At 36.7% G+C, this 13,886-nt stretch overlaps 1 pseudogene; it reads left to right on the top strand.

Annotated features, from left to right (window-relative positions):
• Positions 1-404: 404 nt before the first annotated feature.
• LOC110336478 lies at positions 405-3,010 on the top strand (annotated as a pseudogene).
• Positions 3,011-13,886: the final 10,876 nt, after the last annotated feature.

The following is a 13,886-nucleotide window of genomic DNA, read 5'->3' as shown; positions in this document are numbered from 1 at the left end:
CACAAAGATTGTTTGCTTCTGCGATCAGAACTATTAAACACGAACGATAACCTCCCTGAGCCATGTATTTGTTATTCCTATGCGTGCAATTTATTCAGTATTACCTTCTCATCCTCATGGCTGCAGTGCTAACCTACACAGTCTCGGGATGGGAGAATTTCAGTATATTTAAGCACTGTTTACTACTCTTACTTTATTAAACATGTTGTGATAAGCTTGCATTGATATATTGATTAACCATTAAAACACTACCTATTTCTGTGGCTGCTACGGCCACCAGAGGAGCCGTGCCAGACCTGAAAGGAGACCAGCTTCTCTATTCCTCCTAAGCCCCTACCAAACCCTGCCCAACCTCTGCTGGCTACTGGGTCCTGGAAATTTTCCAAAAATCTGTTTTAAAAAAAATGGTGGATTCCTATGAAGTCCTGGGCATGCAGAAACCTGTTTCACTGGAGGACATTAAAATAGTGTATGGGAAACAGACACTTAAATGACAGTCGGAAAAAAAAAATGAAGAAAGAAAGTGGATATTCAAACAAGAAGCTGAGGTATATGAGGTATTATTGGACTCAAAGGAGTAGGCCATCTATGACAAATACGGCAAAGAAGGCTAACATGGTGGTAGTCAAGGATCAGGAGGTGGAAGTAATTTTAACAGTCCATTTGAGTTTAACTTTACATGCTGAAAAACGTGATGTCTTCAGGGAATTTTTTTTTCAGTGGAAGCAGAGGGGAACCCATTTTCATTGACTTAACTGAAGACCCATTTGATTACTTTTGGGGGAACTGAAGACCCATTTGATGACTTTGACAGGGTCCTAAGGAACTACTAGCCAAAAGGCTGGCTCATTTTCCTCTGCCTTCAGTGGATTTCTGACTTTCTGAAGCGAATTTCCTCCTTTAGACACAGGCTTCACTTTGTTTGGGTCTCTAGATAGTGGAGGTTTCACTTCATTATCTTTAGCATCATTTCTTGGCACTGGAATGGGCAACTTCTTCTTTTTTTTTTTTTTTTTTTTTTTAAGATATTTTCTTCACTTACATTTCAAATTCTATCCCCAAAGTCCCCTATAGCCTTTCCCTGCACTGCTCTCCAACCAACTCACTCCTGCTTCCTGTCCCTGGCATTCCCCTGTACTGGGGCATATAATCTTTTCAAGACCAAAGGCCTCTCCCCACAATGATGGCTGAATAGGCGATTGTACTGGCTGGTTTTGTGTCAACTTGACACAGCTGTAGTTATCACAGAGAAAGGAACTTTAGTTGGGGAAATGCCTCCACGAGATTCATTGTAATAAGTGATCAAGAGGGGAGGTCCCCTTGTGGGTGGTGCCATCTCTGGGCTGGTAGTCTTGGTTCTATAAGAGAGCAGGCTGAGCAAGCCAGGGGAAGCAAGCCAGTAAAGAACATCCCTCCATGGCCTCTGCATCAGCTCCTGCTTCCTGACCTGCTTGAGTTCCAGTCCTGACTTCNTTNNGTGATGAACAGCAATGTGGAAATGTAAGCTGAATAGTTTCCTTCCCAACTTGTTTTTTGGTCATGATGTTTGTGCAGGAATAGAAACCCTGACTAAGACAGCCATCTTCTTCTACATATGCATCTAGAGACACGAGGTCTGAGAGGTACTAGGTAGTTCATATTGTTGATCCTCCTATAGCGTTGCAGACCTCTTCAGCTCCTTAGGTACTTTCTCTAGCTCCTCCATTGGGGGTCCTGTGTTCCATCCAATAGATGACTGAGCATCTACTTCTGTATTTGCCAGGCACTAGCATAGCCTCACAAGAGACAGCTATATCAGAGTCCTGTCAGCAAAATCCTACTGGCATAAGCAATAGCATCAGGGTTTGGTGGCTGTGTATGGGATGGATCCCCGAGTAGGGCAGTCTTTGAATGGTCCTTCCTTCCGTCTCAGCTCCAAACTTTGTCTCTATAACTCTCTCCTTTGGTATTTTGTTCCCCATTCTAAGGAGGAATGAAGCATCCACACATTGGTCTTCCTTCTTGAGTTTCATGTGTTTTGCAAATTGTACGTTGGGTATTCTAAGTTTCTTGGCTAACATCACTTATCAGTGAGTGCATATTATGTGAGTTGTTTTGAGATTGAGTTACCTCACTAAGGATGATATCCTCCAGATACATCCATTTGCCTAGGAATTTCATAAATTTATTGTTTTTAACAGCTGAGTAGGACTCCATTGTGTAAATGTACCACATTTTCTGTATCCATTCCTTTGCTGAGGGACATCTGGGTTCTTTCCAGCTTCTGGCTATGATAAATAAGGCAGCTATGAACATAGTGGAGCATGTGTCCTTATTACAAGTTAGAACATATTCTGGGTCTATGCCCAGGAGAGGTATTGCTGGATCCTCCGGTAGTATTATGTCCAATTTTCTGAGGAATCACCAGACTGATTTCCAAAGTGGTTGTACAAGCTTGCAATCCCACCAGCAATGGAGGAGTGTCCCTCTTTCTTCACATCCTTTTCTCCATCATCTGCTGTCACCTGAATTTTTGATATCTGCCTTTCTGACTGGTATGAGGTGGGATTGTTTTGATTTGCATTTCCCTGATGATTAAGGATGTTGAACATTTTTTTCAGGTGCTTCTCAGCCATTCAGTGTACCTCAGTTGAGAATTCTTTGTTTAGCTCTGTACCCCATTCTTTAATAGGGTTATTTGATTTTTCTGGAGTCCAGCTTCTTGAGCTCTTTGAATATATTGAATATTAGTCCCCTATTGGATTTAGGGTTGGTAAAGATCCTTTCCCAATTTCTTGGTGGCCTTTTTGTCTTATTGACTGTTTCTTTTGTATCAACTTCATCTAAGACAATTAATGGCAAAAAAAAATCACTACAAAGAGACTTGTGGAGAATGGTCAAGAAAAACTAGAAGTTGCTGTTAAAGTCCTTGAGGATAAATTGTAAAGTGCACATACTATGCTTTGATAACAATGCAAAATTAATATTTAGCAGAAGTGTTAATCTAGAGCAAGTACCATATGAAATATAACGTGAACGTTTTGAAGATTTCAAATGAACTCAAGTTTTAATCCAATTTTTTTTTATAAAACAGAATGTTAGAGCTCCTACTTCATTTTGTGGTTGAGAACCATAAAATAGAATTTTTTTTTTTTGTCTTTAAAACTGTTGAAATCTCTGTGTGCACTCTGCTTTAAGTCAAACAAAGCGTAGTCTTAGGTGAGGCTTGGGGCTCTTGAGTAGTAGGAAGAGATTTTTTTTTCCGAGACAGGGTTTCTCTGTGTGGCCCTGGCTGTCCTAGAACACACTTTGTAGACCAGGCTGGCCTCGAACTCAGAAATCCACCTGCCTCTGCCTCCCGAGTGCTGGGATTAAAGACGTGTGCCAACACTGCCTGGCTGAGATTCTTTTTTAACACCAGCATGGGTCTGCTTCCCATTGTATTAAAATGTGAGTGCCTAGTGGGAGCCTGCTGTGAAGTTAACCTTGCCAGATGAATCTTCTACATAAATATTTCAATTTTATTTTTAGCATTTAATGATGAATGCTATTACTGAATTAATGGTAACTCATTTTTGATTTAGTGTAAATTGAGAATGTTTCCTACTTGGATGCTAACAACCTTGCCGTTTCTGACAATTGTTTAAATATGTAATGCTAAGTTTAGTTGGTAAATTTGGGTCTTTGTCATTTGCTTAAAAGAAAACAAAACAAACAAAAATACAACAACAACAACAAAAAAAAACCTTTACCAATTTCCATTGAATTAATACTTGAGTGTTTTCATACAGCATTCTATCAATATGGAAAACACATTCAATATTTAGGAAGAATTAGATAAACACAGAAAATCATTGCTGTATACTGCAGCTTTTTTAAAATTTAATATGACATTTGCTTTGATTTTAAAAAATGTGACCAAAATGAATTAAAACTCTATGTAATTGGAAATTTTGTTTCTGTAAATGAAGAGCGTCTGTAATGTAGTATCAAGGTATACATGCCAAACAGAAACTTTTCATCTTACTTTATGATTTTTTTATATAAAACATGAAAGTAATTTATTTTATATTTGTTTGGTTATTGTGCCTGTACGTTATTTTTATGTACCATGTATTTGTTTGGTGCCATGGAAAATTGAACAGGGCATTGGATCTTTTGAATGCAGAGAGGGAGATGGTTATGAGCCACCATGAAGGTGAGGATCACAGGCTGGGTCTTCCAGAAGTGTAGCCAGTGCTCCGAACTGCTTAGTCCTCTCTCCAAAGATAGTAATGTCATAAAATGATTTGAAAGGGTAACATCCATGTGTGATTGGCTTAAACACCACAACAGAGGTAACATCAATCTAAATAAAATATTTAGAGGTATAGACATAAAACCAATCACAATAGACTGTTTCTTAGTAGTGCCATTGCCCAGGATCCAAGCAGTTTTAAAGCTGACACAGGAGGAACAGAAACTCCAGAGAAGCTTGGGATACACAAAGAGTTCCAGGATAGCCTAGGGTTTATGGTGAAGCTTATCTAAAGAATTAAAAATACCCAATAAATCATGATAAGTTATTTTATTTCTTATAGACAAATTTGGTCTTGATAATTTAAATTAAATACAATATATGACATTTGGTTCCATATATTAAAATAAAATTATATTCTGATCAATGGCCACATCTAAACTAATAGAAAAAACTATGTTATTTTTATAAAACGAGTGAAGTATTATAACAATTTTCACTTTAAGTAACAAGTAGAATTTCACCAAAATAGCTAAGCATACAATACAATACATACAATTATTCTGGTAAGAACCATCGTAATATATCATGAAAACCATATATTTTTCCAAGGATGTAAAGTACATGAAGTACATAAAACTCATGATCAGATTTAGTGCCCATTCTTTTAGCAATATGAGGATAGCTTTTATGAATTAATATTATTAAGCAATATTAATATATATGATTTGAGCAGATAAACCAAACAGCAGACCACGCCAAGGTGATTCCACGTGAGAGGTTTATTAAGCAGGGATGTGGAGCAGCGAAGCAGGTAGAAGGGTAGAGAAGAAGAGTGAGAGGAGGGGGTGATTCCTTAATTTATAAGGAAAATGACATCACACCAATGAGGGTGGAGACTGAGCCAGGTGAGTTGTGGGATTGAGGGTCGTTGTCCTGGAAACACAGGTCCAGGGTCACATGGTTAGGCCAGGTGCTAACAATAGCCCCTTGATGAGAGGAAGAAGTCCCTTCTGTGATATAAAACCTTTTAATGGGTAAATTTGTGCAATGACATCCTCTGAATTTAAACACTCCATCTGAAAGAGGGTGATTAAGACTCAGCAACTCAAGAAAACTTGCTAGGGTCATAAAATAAACCACAAGTCTCAAGAAGTCCTTCATCTTTTCAAGACTCACACATCCCTTCGCAAAGATAGTGGATGAAGAAAAGACTCTGACCTGTTGACCTGCTTTAAGGCTTTGTGGAGAGATCCAGGGATGCAGAGTTCATGTGTCATCACCCCTGCTGGAGTGCCTTTACAGTGATGCCGTAGCATCATGGTCTTCTCTAAGTAAACACTTACCCATTCTGAAAGAAACATTACTATACTCACTGACTGAGTAAGCCAGACATAGTTTGAACTATTGTTTTGATCTGTCTTCCATGCCCCTTGTCTGGGTAGATATATGTTCATTTCTCCACAGGAAAAGGCACATAATGATAGGTTTTTAGTTTTCTTATATTTTTTACTCTCCAGTCAAATGCTAAGGATGAAATGATCTTGAAAGACTTTTCTTTGTATTTTTCAAAACTTTTTGAAATTATGCTTCAGGGGTGAGAAAAGTCATTTTGCTAAACACATTTCCTATTTTCTCTTAGTATTTTGCAAACTGAATGTAAATTTGTGGAATATAGTTGTCAAAAGATTAAACTATTATAAATATTAATCATATGCATTTAACTAGTATGCTATTAAGTGTTACCCAAGTCCTTAAGATGAAACTTTTAAAATTCTCTATTATAATTATACGGTTCTGCAGAAGTCACATTATGCTGTGATCCAACATAAAAATCAAAGTATACTTATTTCAATGTAGACATTGTTTTGTCAAAATAATTACAAAAAAGCATTGAATTTGATACTTAAATGTGATGTTCTTGCTCTCAATAGTAAACTGTGAAATCACAGTGGAAGAAGATGGAAATGGTATTATGTGGTATGTCTAATCTCATCCTGTGGTGTGCACAGTTAACAGACATAATATGAATCATGCATTACACATTTGCTATGATTTTCATTGTTATTAATTTGGTTTACAAAGAATTCAGAACCATGGTCTCATTAGTGAGTTCATTGAGTAAGTTACAATCACCTAAAAAGGCCAGCCACTACTCAAAGTATTAAATATGTAGCAGAGTCTAAGGGAGATATTTACTCTAGAGAATGTAAATATGGAAACAAGCCCTTACAGAACACCTTTAGGAGAGAAATGCAAACATAGATAAAGACAAAATGCTAAAAAAGGGGGGGTGGCTTGGGGCAGCAACTGAGAGCTCACATCTTGAGTCAGAAAAAGGAAGCAGAAAGCATTAACTTGAAATGAACTATAGGCCAGGCAGCGGTGGCCTTTAATCCCAGCACTTGGGAGGCAGAGGCAGGCGGATTTCTGAGTTTGAGGCCAGCATGGTCTACNGAGTGAGTCCCAGGACAGCCAGGGCTATACAGAGAAACCCTCTCTCAAAAAACAAACAAACAAACAAACAAAAACAACAACAAAAAAACAAAAACAAAAAAAGAAAAAGAAAAAGAAAAAAAAGAAATGAACTATAGATTTTGAATGTTCAAGGTCAATCCCGGGGCATAGCTCCTCCAGCAGAATCACACCAAATCCTTAAGAAACACCCCATTAGGGACCAAGTAGTCAAATGCAAGATACTGGGACAACTTTTATCATTCAAACACCAGAGTTGCCATTTTAGTGAAGAAGCTATTTTATTTAATAATAGGATACAAGAAAGTATTTCTGAGAATTCAAAATTAATTAGCAAGCTAAATTAAATCGGGTGTGTATCTCAGATTAATTTATTTAAATGGTCACATTGCATGAAATTTATTCTGTTTTTCAGGATTAGAGAATTACACACACACACGTACATACATATATATGTACGTGTGTGTGTGTAATATATATGTAATATATATGTACTCTTTATCTTATATAACATAAAATGTAATATAATATAGTATAATATAATATATAATACATAACATGTAACATATCACATATAATATAATGAACAACATATAGTAAATAATACATGATATATAAAATATGTTATGTAGTATATGATATGTGATGTATGATTCATGATTTACAATATGATATGTTTATATAATATGCAATATATATGTATATATATATATGTGTGTGTGTGTATGTTGCTCTAACCCGTATAAACTAATACGTTTCACACAATGTGAAATTTTATATTATAATAATATTCTACACTAATTGGATAATTTTATATAATATTAGGGTACAAAGGAAGTGTTCCTGAGAATTTAAAATGAAAGAGCAAGCTACATTTAATTCAGTATACATCTCATATACTGGATAACTTTACATAAATGGTCATGTGTGAAATCTATTGAGTTTATTTGAGGTATAGACACATATATATCCTCTCTATATATCACAAAATATAATTATTATATATATTATATATAATATATATAATATTATATATTAATTAATAATATTAATATATAATTAATATTATATATTATATAATATATTTTATATATATTATAATATATATAAAATTCTCTAACCCAGGTAAACTAGATAGGTTTCCCATAATGACAATTTAAATAAATGTATCAATTATGTAAGCTCATTATATAGTACATAATAAATATGCAGTATATAATAAATAATATGTAATATGTAATGTGCAATCTGCAGTGTGCAATACATAATATGCAATGTATAATTTGTAGTATGTAATATCTAATTGTATAATGCTCTTAACTCAGATACTTTATGCACATATAGTATATGTGATACAGATTTTAAAAATATAACATTTGTAAATTTGCATTTAGTTGTAGCTAACAACACAATGAAAAATATATTAATAATTTAACCATGATTTCAGGACAGTAAGAAGAAATGCTAAGAAGCACAACTGACACCCATGGGATGTCACATGATGGCAATTAGTGGCTAAAGATATATTAGCATTTAACAAAGTCATGTAATAACTCTTAAATGTGTGATGTTGGTCAATGAAGTGTTGTGCCCCACTACTTATCTGTTACAAGTCCTTTTACTATGTAATCTGTTCTCTGTATCCTTATAACCTTGAACAGATATCATTAATGTGCATAGCTGGGAGTTTCTTCCATCAGCAGGACATTGAAACTCTTCCATAATGGCAAATGGTGCCCTTGCACTCAAGAACAGCATTTGGCAGATGCAGAGGCTGTGTCCAAATGTTTTCACAGCTTCCAGTTTCCAAAACAAACAGAAACACACTGTGAACAAATATAATGAGTGGATTTTGTCTCTTAACAATCTGTCACTATTTTTCTTAAAATAGTGTTTCCAAATGATGAAAAATTGTATCTCTTAGCCATTTTGCATTCCACTGTTTCTAGGGGAACTATTTTGTCAGTAATATTATTATATTACCAAACAGCCTATCAATGACTATTGATTATATATTCAAAAATAATTATTAAAAATGTATGAGTATTGAACTTGAACATACACAATAAGCATATAGTAATATGAACATATAGTCATATAAATATATGTGGCATATTTCAGCTTCATATTAGCTCATTTTTTCATTGACTATGACAAAGTAATAGCTACTAGTTAAAATTTTAGTTTGTCTGTTAAACCATTAGATCATTCATTAGTTCTGGGACACAGACCAAGGAGTGATTATAGGTAGAGTTTCTATAGCTCAGCTCAAACCCTCTCCTGATTATTACGAATCATGAGTCCTTGAATTCCTGCTTGCATTCTCACATACTTCAGAATTCTCTTCTATCGAATGAGAATTGGAAACACATTTGCTTCAGCACATTGCTAACATGATTACCAGTGTTTGGCCCGACTCCCTACGAATCCAGTAAACACGACATCTTTGTGCCTATTGCCTGTTCATTGAGTTCAGAGCAACTGCATTAGGAACAACAACAATGTGTAACAGAATACCACTTAGAAGAAGTAAGAAAGGCCATATTAGCCATCTAATTTAGCAAACAAAATTGGTTACAGCAATTAAGGTTGTATTTATGAGCATCAGAAAGCCCTGCTAATAATGAAGCCAGGAAAGTGCTTTCTCGCCTGCTGCAATTGGGGAGATTTGCGGTTTCTAGCTTGTGTTTAGCTGCCCAGTAGTGTCGTCAGAGAGGATGCCTAGTACATTTGCAGTTTCAACACATCTGGTGTTCATTCACATATCACAAAAGCATTCAAGGTGGGATGGTGCTGTGGTGGGGCGATGCCTCATCTTCTTGCCATTCAATCACGGAAGGAATATTCCCCTACTTTCTACTGGTATATTGCTCATGTCTCAGTGGTATTGTCTATTTCGGGAAGGTTAATCCTGGCTGCAATGTGTTCTAAAATAACAAACTGGGACTTCTCTCTCTGCAACATATTCAAAGTGATATTTATAGGAAAGAGATGCAAGGTAGTGTTTTACAGAGTTTTGTAATAGTCATCCTGGGAATCATTATAATTTAGAGTTTGCTATACTCATTTTACCGCCTGGCATTTATTATGGGAATTTGGTACTTGTCTCCTTCCACTGCTTATGTCATCTTCCAGCTTAATGAGAAGCTGATTTAAGGAGGTTTAATTTGTACCTGAAATTGTTATACTGTTTGTTTGTTTCTTTTTTTCTTGTTTTCTTAAAGCAGAAATAGGAATTAAGTAACATGAGAAAATTTCCATCACCTCTCATCTCACTCAGTGTACTCTAACTAAATGAGCTTTCCTTAATTATCTCAAGTATACAAACCCTATGTCTACCTCACAGCCTTTCCATTGTTCTTTCTTTAGTTTTGAAAATCTCTTTATCTAGCTTCTCCATTGGGGGCCCTGGAGGAGCTAGATAAAGAGATTTTCAAAGGGTCTGCAACCCTATAGGTAGAACAACAATATGAGCTACCCAGTACCCCCAGAGCTCATGTCTCTAGCTGCATAGGTAGCAGAAGATGGCCTAGTTGGCCATCATTGGAAAGAAAGGCCCCTTGGTCTTGCAAACTTTATAGGCCCCAGTACAGATGAATACCAGGGCAAAGAAGTGGGAGTGGGTGGGTTGGGGAGCAGGGTGGGAGGCAGGGTATAGGGAACTTTTGGGATAGCATTTGAAATGTAAATAAAGAAAATACCTAATAAAAATAAATAAAAAATAAAGAAAATCTCTTGAAGCCACAGTCTCTACTGTCACTGCCACCCTCCAGAGTCTGGCCCTTCATTAGCTCTGGTGCAAGCTTCTCTCACCTTGGAGTAGCCTATTTGGCTCGATGCCTTTTCAAATATTCCTCTATCGCATTAATCATATATTTTTGTAGATTTTCCATTTTTCACTTTCTTGTTGGGAACCTTCTGTCCATGTTAGTACATAATCAGATATGCACAACAGGGGTTTATGAGTCTTGGTGTGGGTGCTCGGAAATGAACTAAGATTCTCTGCAGATTTAGTATATTCTCAACCACTAAGTTATCCCTGTTGTTCTTAAATATTAATTATGAAGGATAATTTTTCCCAGCTAAAAATACAGATCATACCTCCTCAGAGAAGAAACACAGATGAGAAATTAGTGCATGGAAGCATGTTCAGTACTATGTCTTCCCAGGAAAGCACTGAGAAATAATTTGTGACTGCACAAATGCACCCTTTACAGGAGGTGAACACAGAGTCCCCAGGACACCAAACATTTCTTAGGATGGAGGATGAAGAGTCATCACCAAATGCTGATAGAACCACAACATGAAGCAGCTTCTTTGATACAGTCTGGCTATTCTAAACATATTTTTTAATGATATTAGCTCGAACTGCTGCCTGATGGTATTTACCCAGATAAGTTGAAACTGTGTGTATTCAAAGAACTGTACATACTAGTTTATTAACAAAATTGGAAGCAATCAAAATTGCCTTCAATATGTATTTAGATATAGAAATTGTTTATGTGATAGATGGAGAATTGACTATTAATAAAATTTGGATTTATCAAAATATAAAAAGATATTAAGTTGATAACCTCATATAAGTAAGGGAAAGAGCAGTCTAAAATAATTAAATAATGTATGACTTGTCTTAATCAGGGTTTTTATTCCTGTACAAAACATCATGACGAAGAAGCAAGTTGTGGAGGAAAGGGTTTATTCAGCTTACATTTCCATACTGCTGTTCATCACCAAGAAAGTCAGGACTGGAACTCAAGCAGGTCAGGAAGGAAGAGTTGATGCAGAGGCCATGGAGGGGTGTTTCTTACTGGCTTGCTTCCCCTGGCTTGCTCAGCCTGCTCTCTTATAGAACCCAAGACTACCAGCCCAGAGATGATCCCACCCACAAGGGGCCTTTCCCCCTTGATCACTAATTGAGAAAATGCCCCACAGCTGGATCTTATGGAAGCATTTCCCCAACTGAAGCTCCTTTCTCTGTGATAACTCCAGTCTGTGTCAAGTTGACACACAAAACTGGCTATTACATGACTTAAAATTGATATTTCTAAAGGGTCAATGAAAATATGTAAAAGATCAGTGGTTGCCAGTTTCTGAGGCTGTGAAGAGGGATAAACACAAGATGCATCCAAGGTTTGTTTACAGGTCTTGAGTGTGTGAGTAGGCACAGATATGTGATGCTGGAGAATCAATTAGCAGAACTGTCCTATGTGGTATTGTCATAATAGAGACACTAGCTTAGTCTAACAAAAGGTACCTTTATTCCTTTCTTCACAATTTGCCATCCAGTGATTTTCCCTCAGCATCTTCACTATAAATCTCCACATCACCATGTTGCATGTAAGTTCCTGACTTAGTATCTCTACATAACACGCTGGGCTGTCTTTACAACTATCAGGAAAGATCCACTTAAGGGAGCCTTTCTTAAATCCTTAACAAAGGGAAAGACATTTTCTTTCAAATCCACCTAGTTGTTTTTGTCTTTTTCCCTCCTTAGTATATATAAATAACCCCAAAGCCAATATATCTTCAAATCCTATTTAACTATAAGAATCAGTAATTGTTTTTAAATCAAAATTCGTTTAATGTGTTTTCAAATATCAACCTTCTCAGGGTCAATTTTGGCTTAGGAAACTTAATGACAGTTAAATGATCATAGTAATTAATCATAACTAGGCTGAATAGTATTCAGCTGGGTATTTTTAAATATAAAAGGAAAATAAACTAACAAAATAAAACCTTTGAAGCAAATAAACACCTCACATAGAGCCACAAAATATTCAAATTGAAATGTGTCCTTCTGGGACTCTTGAGCATGGAGTAGCTACTTAAATATCATTGATTGTCTTGGTAGGAAAATCAGTATTCCCAGACCACAGCACCAAGAGTAACATCCAGAACTTCAAATGCTCTCTTGTTTTGGTTGTGAGCCTCACCTTAATGGTTTTAACCCCATCATGAGCCTTCTTGGTGTCCATGCCAACTCATATGACAGGTTCATAGTTCCCATAGTGGATTTTGCTTTGATATGAATCCAGTTTGTACATTAAGACACAATAGTGAGAATCCAGCTTTATCAACCAATGTAACATTAACAGTGGTAGGGCAATATTTTCAGATCCATTCTACGGACCTTAATAATCACAAGAATATTACCTACCACTTGTTGTGACTATCTAATAAAGAGGTTTCACACTGACTTTATTTTCTTTTTTTAAAGCATTTTTTATTTGACACTTTCTTCATTTACATTTCAAATGCTATCCCCAAAGCCTCCTATACCCTCCCCCTACCCTACTCCCCAACCCACCCACTCCTGCTTCCTGGTTCTGGCATTTCCCTGTACTGGAGCATATGATCTTCACAAGACCAAGGGCCTCTCCTCCCATTGATGGCCGACTAGGCTATCCTTTGCTATATATGCAACTAGAGACACAACTCTGGGGATACTGGTTAGTTCATATTGTTGTTTCTCCTATAGGGTTGCAGACCCCTTTAGCTCCCTGGGTACTTTCTCTAGCTCCTTCATTAGGAGCCCTGTGTTCTAGCCAGTAGATGACTGTGAGCATCCACTTCTGTATTTTTCAGGCATGGGCATAGCCTCACAATAGAGAGCTATGTCAGGGTTCTGTCAGCAAAATCTTTTTGGCATATGCAAGAGTGTCTGGGTGTGGTAGTTGTATATGGGATGGATCCCCGAGTGGGACAGTCTCTGGATGGTCTTTCCTTCCATCTCAGTTCTGAAGTTTGTCTCTGTAACTCCTTCTAAGGGTATTTTGTTTCCCATTCTAAGAAGGTGTGAAGTATCCACACTTTGGTCTTCCTTCTTCTTGAGTTTCATGTGTTTTGCAAATTGTATCTTGGATATTCTAAGTTTCTGGGCTAATATCTGCTTATCAGTGAGTGCATATTATGTGTGTTCTCTTTGTGATTGGGTTACCTCACTTAGGATGATATCCTCCAGATCCATCCATTTGCCTAAGAATTAAGGGACACTACTCCATTGTTAGTGGGATTGCAAGCTGGTACAACCAATCTGGAAATCAGTCTGGTGTTTTCTCAGAAAAGTATACATAGTATTACCGGAAGATCCAGCAATTCATCTCCTGGGCATATATCCAGAAGATGTTGCAACTTGTGATAGGGACACATGCTCCACTATGTTCATAGCAGCCTTATTTATAATAGCCAGAAGCTG

Source organism: Mus pahari, chromosome 1, assembly GCF_900095145.1.
Source record: "Mus pahari chromosome 1, PAHARI_EIJ_v1.1, whole genome shotgun sequence".
In the NCBI taxonomy this organism is placed as follows: domain Eukaryota; kingdom Metazoa; phylum Chordata; class Mammalia; order Rodentia; family Muridae; genus Mus; species Mus pahari.
The sequence above is the reverse complement of the archived record's forward strand: the minus strand, read 5'-3'. Positions and strand labels throughout refer to the sequence as shown.